This window comes from Neofelis nebulosa, chromosome 6 (assembly GCF_028018385.1).
Source record: "Neofelis nebulosa isolate mNeoNeb1 chromosome 6, mNeoNeb1.pri, whole genome shotgun sequence".
Taxonomy (NCBI): domain Eukaryota; kingdom Metazoa; phylum Chordata; class Mammalia; order Carnivora; family Felidae; genus Neofelis; species Neofelis nebulosa.
In genome coordinates this window covers 99,499,956-99,508,588 of record NC_080787.1, presented here as the reverse complement: position 1 = coordinate 99,508,588, position 8,633 = coordinate 99,499,956, and the positions used below count along the sequence as shown (strand labels likewise).

The 8,633-nt window shown below is 40.4% G+C and overlaps 1 protein-coding gene across 1 annotated transcript in view; it reads left to right on the top strand.

The window, feature by feature from the left end:
• Nucleotides 1–330: 330 nt before the first annotated feature.
• Nucleotides 331–8,633, top strand: part of ATG5 (autophagy related 5) — a 131,010-nt gene continuing 122,707 nt past the window's right edge. Inside the window, exon 1 of the mRNA XM_058734845.1 lies at nucleotides 331–570. The gene's annotated coding sequence lies outside the window, so the exon portion shown is untranslated. The remainder of the gene's footprint in view (nucleotides 571–8,633) is intronic.

Sequence of the window (8,633 nt, the reverse complement as noted above, 5' to 3'; positions counted from 1 at the left end):
ATTCTGCGAAGCCAGGAAAGGGGAATGCTGCGGTCAACCTCTATGAGGCAGGGTCTCGGTATTTTTGAAACTGTTTTTACAGTACCGTTACATTAGCCTCTCGAAATACCTAACCATGCAAAAGGCGTGAGCCTCCCCAAAAAGGGAGTTAGCTGTAAAGTTGCCAGAGGTTCGACCCCCCAAGCCACGCGCCCCGCTCCGTCTGCGCATGCTCTAGTGCAGCTCCCGCCTCCTCCCGGGGTTGGGCGGAACGCGGAAGGTGGGGCGCAGGCCACGTGGGTTCGGTTACGTCATCTCTGGGCGCCGAGGGTGACTGGACTTGCTGTGGGCTTCCAAGGCCCCGCGGCGCTGCGGGTTGTATTGGCAGGATACCGGTGGGCGGAAGTGCAGCAGAGATCGGCACCGACCTCCACGCCGCTGCCTTCTGCGGCTGCGCGGGCTCTTGGGACTCCAGGCTCCCGCGCCTCTGCGGGACAGTGTATCAAGCAGCCAGCGCCGCCGCCCTGCCAGAGCCCGGGATCCGAGCGTCTTCATCGGTGCAGGAAGCGGGAGAAGGAGCTGGCATTTCTGGTGAGTGTGAGTGTGCGTGTGTGTGTCTGTCTCCGTCTCCCTAGGGTGGGGAAATGCCCGGAGGAGAAGAGTTGGGGAGGTGCCAGGTAGGTGTGGTAAGAAGGAGGGGCGAGTGGTAGGCGAGAGGAGCGCTCCCCCGGGCGGCGGTGGCTGGTGAAGGTGGTTCCTCCGGGGTAGGTGGGGTTGGCCAGATGCCGCCCCCCGGGGACCTGGGGCAGGCCGGAGGGTGTAGCCTGTGTGATCTCTCTCCGGGAATCTGTCAGTTTCTTACTAAAGTAAGAAGCCTAGGGTCTTGTCGCAGGCTCTAGAGTTTATTTAGTTCAAGACGTGCATTTTTCGTGGAATAGTTTTTTAAATCATAATTATTTCACAGGCACTTTGATTCTGTCCTAATTTGGTGGGTATTTTCTCCAGTTTATCTTCTCGACGGCATTCGTTAAATCTCATTTTAATAATAATATTTAGTGCTAACGAAGTCGTTTTCTGTTGGAAAAGAACTTTCACATCCTTTATACTTTGGATTATTTTGAAATCCTACCTGAAACTTGAGGAACGTAGGGAAACTGGATTGGTTCTAGTTTTTTCTGGTGAGACACAGCATGTCTTAAGCGACAGTCAGAACTCAAAGACTGTCAGACATCACTGAACTTCCAAGGCCTTCCAGAATCCACTTGATAAATCTCAAAGAGTCTTTTGGACTGGGTCCTTGGATTTGAACTTAATTGTTTGTGATTTGCATAGATGGATTTGTTGGCTGAATTTAGAATTTGAAAATAAAGATAGTGGGCTGAAGGTAGTAATTGAGGGGAATTTTATTTTATTTTTAGAGTTTTATGCTAGATTTGAGCATGTGCCATGATCTTCAAAGGTATGCTGGTTAAAATTGGGGGAAAATGAGCAGAATGCTACTATCTGGCTCTGACTGTTTAGAATAATGTCCATACCTCAAGGGTAGGTTTGTTTTATTAATTTAACAACTACTGAGTGCCTCTTATGTGCCAGGCACTGAACAAAAAGTTAATAAAACAATAAACAGTGAATAAAATAATAAAAACTCTTGCCATCATGAAGTTCACTTTGAGCATGTGAGGGGAAAGACATTAATATAAAAATTAATTTAAAAATATGTCAGGTGGTGAAAGTGCTAGAGAGAAAAAATAAAGTCATGAAGGGGAACAAGGACTGTTGATGGCCTGCGTAGGAAATTGCAGTGATGGCTTTAGAAAACATGATATTTGAACAGACACCTAAAAGTGATAAAGAAGAGTTACATGTGGATGTAGTGAAATGAGGCATCAGACCTACTGCAAAGTCCCAAACGAGCATACCAGCTAGTCTGGCTGGAACTGAGTGAGCAAAAAGGGAGAGGAGTAGATAATCAGGTCAGAATGGGTCCAGGTCATATACCACCTTGTAGGCCTTTGTAAGAACTTTAGTTTTTACTTTGGATGAGATGTTAGGGTTTGAGTAAAGGAGTAAATTGATCTGACTCATGTTTCGAGGGATCTTTCTGATTGCTATGTTGTCTGCAGCAAGGGCAAAAGTAGGCCATTTATCCAGGTGAAAGGTTAAGGTACCATGAATCAGTGTGGTAATAGTGCAGATGGTGAGAAATGGCAGCTAGGGCAGTCAGGTATGAAGAAGGGTCAAGGATGACTCCAAGATTTATGGCCTTAGCAACTAAAGAATAGTTACCACTTAGTGATTTGGGGAAGACCACAGAGTAACAAGGGAGCTGAGGAAGGAAGGTCTGAAATCATTTTCTGTTTGGACATGCTAAATTTTCAAATGAAATGTCAATATTGTGTGGTATATATAAAACTAGAGTTCAGAAGAGAAGTCTGGGTTGAAGACATAAATGGGGGAGTTGTTATTGTAGAAATGATATTTAAAGCCATGGGAGATCTCCAAAGATGTAGTTCAAGGACTGAGTCCAGGTGCACTTCAACATTTGGAAGAAGTTGGAGAGATTTAGGAACTATTCCCCCATGGAATTGGGCTGTTCATTAAAACCTGTTGATAACCACTGATCCTTAGTAACAGGATAGAAGGAAATAGAAAGCCAGTTCATTAGTTGCAAGAGAGTGAGGAAGGAGATATGAAAATTAGAGGAGAGAGGGGATATGAAATGGTGCTCTAGGATGTGGGAGAATAAATGGACTAGAGAAATGTAGGAACGCTGGCCAGTACTCAGGGCCTACTTTTGAGGTTAGTGTTCATGAATTTAAAAGGAGACCAGCCAGCATAGATTATTTTTAGATGTTTTCAAATTTACTACTAATAGTTATTTGATATTTTAAATAATTTCTAGGTAGTTGGGGAGTTTTTCAGCAGAATAGCTCCAGGTAATAGGTTAGCCTTTCTTGGTTTGTGGTGTGAAAGAGACTAATAATTGTACATTATACCTTTATCATATTGTGCTGTTTGCTAAATGTTGTTGGCTGGGCACCTGCTTTGTTCCAGGCTTTGAATTAGTTGCAGAGAATGTAGCAGTCAGGAAGTAGCCCCTGTCCTCCAGAGCTTACTTCTAGTAGACTGTGTGATGGGTTGTGATTTGTGTGCTTCCAAAACATTGCCTTCCAATTGGATGCATGGTGATGATAGTGTAGTGTATGTTTGAGAGGGGAAAATATTCTTGTGAAATAAGGAAGTTTGCTGAATTTAAAGTTTATTTATTTTGAGAGAGAGACACACACAGAATGGGCACGCATGCGGTGTGCGAGCGGGGAAGGGGCAGAAAGAGAGAGAGCAAGAGGGAGAGAATCCTAAGCAGGTTCCGCGCCGATGCAGGGCTCAGTCCCACGAACCTCGAGATCATGACCTAAGCAGAAATCCAGAGTCAGACGCCCAACCAACCGAGCCACCCAGGCACCCCTGCAATTTTCCGAATTTAAAGTGTGATTATACTGATTTGGAGAAGAGTTTAGCTGGAAAAGTTTCTTAAGTAGCTAGTATAACTTTTCAGTTTATGAATTTTCTATATTTTCCAATCATTTAATAAAAATTCCAGATTCTGCTATGTGCTAGTTATGCCAGTATTGAGGATTCAAAGTAAATATGACTCCATTTCTGCTGTTGGTGAACTCACAGTTCAATGTGGGGAGGGGCAAGAGGTGGATAAGATAAACATAACTGCAATGCATGGTTGTAACATGCTATTATAGAAGTAATTAGACGGGAGATTGCTTAGTGGAAAGCTTCTCGAAAAGCTGACGTTAAGCTGACTCTTAAAAGAGGATTGAGGGGGCGCCTGGGTGGCTCAGCTGGTTAAGCGTCGGACTTCGTCATGATCTCACAGTTAGTGAGTTCGAGCCCCGAATCGGGCTCTGTGCTGACAGCTCGGAGCTTGGACCCTGCTTTGGATTCTGTGTCTCCCTCTCTCTCTACCCTTTGCCCACTCAAACTCTGTCTTTCTCTCTCTCTCTCTCTCAAAAATAAACATTAAAAAAAATTTAAAAAAAAAGAGGGTTGAGAATTGACCAAAGAGGAGCAAAGGAGTTTAAACTGTCTGGACAAGGACGCATGAAGAAACCATGTATTAAATGCATATGCCATTTATTGAGTGGTTACCAGGTACTAAACACCCAACAGCCCTGTGAAATTAAAATTATCTTCAGTTTACAAATAGGTTCAAAGATGTCAGGTTTGTTATGCTAGGACACACAGCGTATAGCTGGAAGTCTGGGTGTAAACCCATGTCAGTCTGATTTCAAACCCCTTAACTATTTATCTGTATCGCCTGCTGTCAGCATTTAAATCTTCCCTGTCTTTGTTCTTTATCCCTCAGCCAGTTTTTCATCACCTTCTATTCATTCTTCCTTGGAAAGACTTCTTATCTGTCTCTTATCCATCTACTACTACGAGTCTAGGCCAGGCACTCATTATTATATGCCTTAGTGCTGAAATTCCTTTCTGCCTACCCTCTCTCGGACGTGGGATCTCCTTTTGTGTACTACTAGGTAATTGTTTTTATTTCACTATTATCAAACCTTACAGGCTTTGTAGGTTGGATGAAATTGAGAACCCACAGTCTTCTGTTTGGTATGCTTCATGATCTAGTCTTATTTTACATTTACAGATTTGACATTAAAGGTATAATAATTGCTTTTATTTCCCAGCACTTACTATGTGTCCAGTACCATGTCAAACACTTTGTAGATGTTTTCCCCCCTAGAACAACCTGGTGAATTTTATAGATAAGGAAATGTGACTTGCCTAGGATCACAGGTGGTACTAAAACATGTCTCAGTGTCAGCTCTTTCATTATCTACTACTCAAAGTTTCCTAAAAAATTGGTACACATATCGCTTTTGCACATTTTCTGCCTCTGTTGATGTTCTTTTGCCCTACTTGTAATATTTGTCTTTATTCTGTATTCTGTCTATGGAATATTCTACCCGTTGTGTATATATTCATTCTTCTATATTCTGTCCATTCTTCAAGTTCCATACCTTTTCAGTTCTCTGAACACTATAAGATATATTAATATTTTTCTTCTCCCTTTCTACCTTCATCCATTATGAAAGCTTTCATAAAATAGCACTTAATTATAACTATGGGCATTTGGAATTGGAAGGCATGTTGGCAACTGGTATGACATAAATGAAAGAATATGAGATCGGAAATCAGAGATAAAAATTTTTTTTAATGTTTTAATTATTTTTGAGAGAGCAAAAGTGGTGGTGGGGGGCAGAGAGAGGGGGACAGAAGATCCAGATAAGGCTCTGCGCTTCTTCCCTATGTGAGGCTTGAACCCGTGAACCACAAGATCGTGACCTGAGCTGAAGTTGGATGCTCAGCCAACTGAGCCACCCGGGCGCCCCAAAAATCTTTACTCTAAGCCTGTAAGTATTGTAGTAGAGGAAAAGTAAAAGTGCAGTGAGGAAAGAGAGGTTTTACCTGAGTTATTCATAAAGGGTTATTTTGAGTTGGGTCCTAAAGGATATTTAAGTCAGAAGATAAGGTAGGGAAGGCTACTTTAGGTTCAGGAACCACCAGCGTGAGGAAAGCCATGGAAAAGATATGAAAGTGCATGGTATGTTTAGTAAATTAGGAGACAGTATCTTCTGGACAATGCCTGAGGTTTTAAAAAGTTGTTGTAATTGTTATTATCACTGCCATCATCATCTTATATGCTCTCAGCACCTGCCACAGAGCTCGGCATATCAAATGATCAAATATTTATTGAGTCTGTATTGAGTGTTAATAGCAGTGTTCAATTCTGAGACATGCTCTTGTTCTGTAAATTATGATAGACACTTCATAGTACTATATTAGAGGCATTATTCTAAGTGCTTTACGTGTATCAATTTAATTATCATATGTGTTTTATGGGGTAAGTGCTGTTATTCACATTTTACGGATGAGAAGACGGAGACACAGAGAAGTTGACTAACTTGAGGTCACAGAGTAAGTGATAAAGTGAATCCAGGCAATCTGACTCCATATTCTACATTTTGAATGTACTACTACCACATTGTAGTGCCTCTCAAGAGTTAAATTTTGATTTTTCTGCCTCTATTTTAAAAAGGATGATTGAGGGAAACCTAGGTCGCTCAGGTGGTTAAGAGTCCGACTTCAGCTCAAATCATGAACTTGTGGTTCATGAGTTCGAGTCCCGCATTGGGCTCTGTGCTGACAGCTTAGAGCCTGGAGCCTGCTTCGGATTCTGTGTCTCCCTCTCTCTCTCTGACCCTCCCCAAGTCTCTCTCTCACTCTCTCTCTCTCCAAAAGTAAATAAACATTAAAAAAATTTTGTTTGAATAAAAAGATGATTGAATATTCGCATCCTTTAGTTTTATCCATGTTATCAGCTAGTTTTTTGGCACATTTTTTAGTTAAGTGTATTTGCATGCTTATATAATTCATCGTAGGTGAATATTTATTAATATTGAAAGACTAACATTTTATGATTCTATAAATTTAGACCTATTCTGAGGCTGTTAGTTGCCTTATTTGAAGTTTTCAGTAAACCTGTTTAGAAGTTTCTATGGTTTGGAAAATTTGTATTGACTACCACATTATACTTTAGCTGCTTTGGCTCAGTTAGTTCTTCCCTTGAGGTCCTGCAAGGAATATATACATAAGAAACAATGGTATATAGGAAATAAGATGCTGATTGATCTTTGACCAGTTTTGTACCTAAAATCTTACCTCAGAACTTTGGTAAAGTCTTCTGTTTCAGCCCAGTTTACCAAAATTCTGCAGTTGAATTTTAGGTACAGAACCAGTAAAAGATAAGCCCATGCTTCTATCACTGTTGAGCAGAGTCTCCCAGAAACAAAGAGAAAAGAGAGACATTTGCCATTTCTTTCTGTTGTTCCTGACACATGAAGAAGCAGAAGAACATGACATGGGAAGAAATAGCAGCATGGTCAATGGCAGAGTAGAGGGGAGAGGAGGAAGCCATACCTAAATGCATGATATTTGTGTTTATGGTGACCCCTGCCTGTTAATAAACAAGGTTCAAATGGTGTCTTGGAATCTGACAAATCAGATTATTACTCGTTCTTGAGAGGACAGTGGCTGGAGAGAAGGGAAGTACTTGTAGAAATAGCCTTTCCTTAGGTGGCTGTACCCATTTTAATTTTTCATTTTCTTTTGAATTATACTGTCCACCTGTTTTTTCTGAGGCAGAAAAATTATCCAGTGTGACAATATTGGTAGTGACTTTCAACTTTGACATTGTATTTAAATGGTTTTAAAATCTTTTAGGAAAGTAGCTCTTTGCCTCATTTTTTTTGTAGGCAAGAGAGGAATTGAAGTTGTAGCTAATGGTTAATTGGGTGTATCATGGTTACAGAAACCACTGCTTATCACCTTGTATTAGATTCAACTTTAGATTTACTTATTTGTCATCACTTAGATCTCGTTATTTCCTGTCACCAGTAAATTTATTCACAAAGAATGAAGTATTAATATAGTCAGGCGGTAGTGAGATGTTTTCTGTTTTCAGTGAGCTAATTGTACGTGATTTGTAAACTTGGGAATTTTCTGCAGAGAAACTCAGTGTATTGTTTGAATTTGAAGCCTATCAGGGTAGAATTATATGAAGTGTGAATGCTTGTATCATTTGCTTAAAATGGTGACTTTTATGGATATATGTCAGTAAAAATTAAAACATTGTTATATGTTGGAAAGAGCACTAGACTCGTTCAATAACTGTGACCAGAGTTGTTCTCCTGGTTTCACTGTTACTTAGTGGTCTTGTAATGTTTATGCTGGTTTGACTGTTATTTAGTGCTCTTGTAATGTTGGACAGAGTTTTTCACCTCTTTCAGTTTATTTACCTGTAGATAACATTGCATCCATTTGACCTCCAAGGCACATTTAAGTATAGTGATACAAGATTCAGAACTCTACTTGAGGTTTTCTGTCTTTGACTAATAAATTATGGCAGTCTTGATGTACTTGGTGTTGGTCAGTGGATGAGAAAAGAGAGAAAAAGCTCCTCGAATAGTTCAGTGTTAGTAATTGGTATTTGGCTAAATTAATATGGTTATTTTAAATGTCTCCGAAGGATATGCCAACCTACGAAAGATAGGATATATATAAATAAATATATGAATACAAGGATATTGAGTCTCATTACTCAGGTACCAACAGGATCGATTCTGCATTTACTCATATGGTATATTGTATTGTTACCTAGTTGTGGAATATTAGTGCTGGAAGACACTTGGATATTACATAGGTCAAAAGCCATGTTCCTCTGTCATACCCAGACTATTTCAGTGTGTGGTTTTAGTGCTATATGTGTGGTATAGGGAATATTTTAAGTTCAGAGTAGAAGCATTTACTACTGATTGGGGCAGAGGATTGTGAGCTGGGTTTGCAGAGTGGGTAGGATTTGAACAGGTGAGAGATGAACATATTTGTCAGGGGGAATAGTAGAGAACAAGGTATTTAAGTTGCCAGTCTTGCCAGAGGGTTTGTAAAAAGAAATGTAATGAGTAAGACTGGAAATATTGGTGGAATCAAACCATGGACGCGATGAAATTTAGAATAGAAATAGGTCTGTACAAACTTTTTTTCAGGGTGAGAGAGACTTTTTTTTCCCCAGG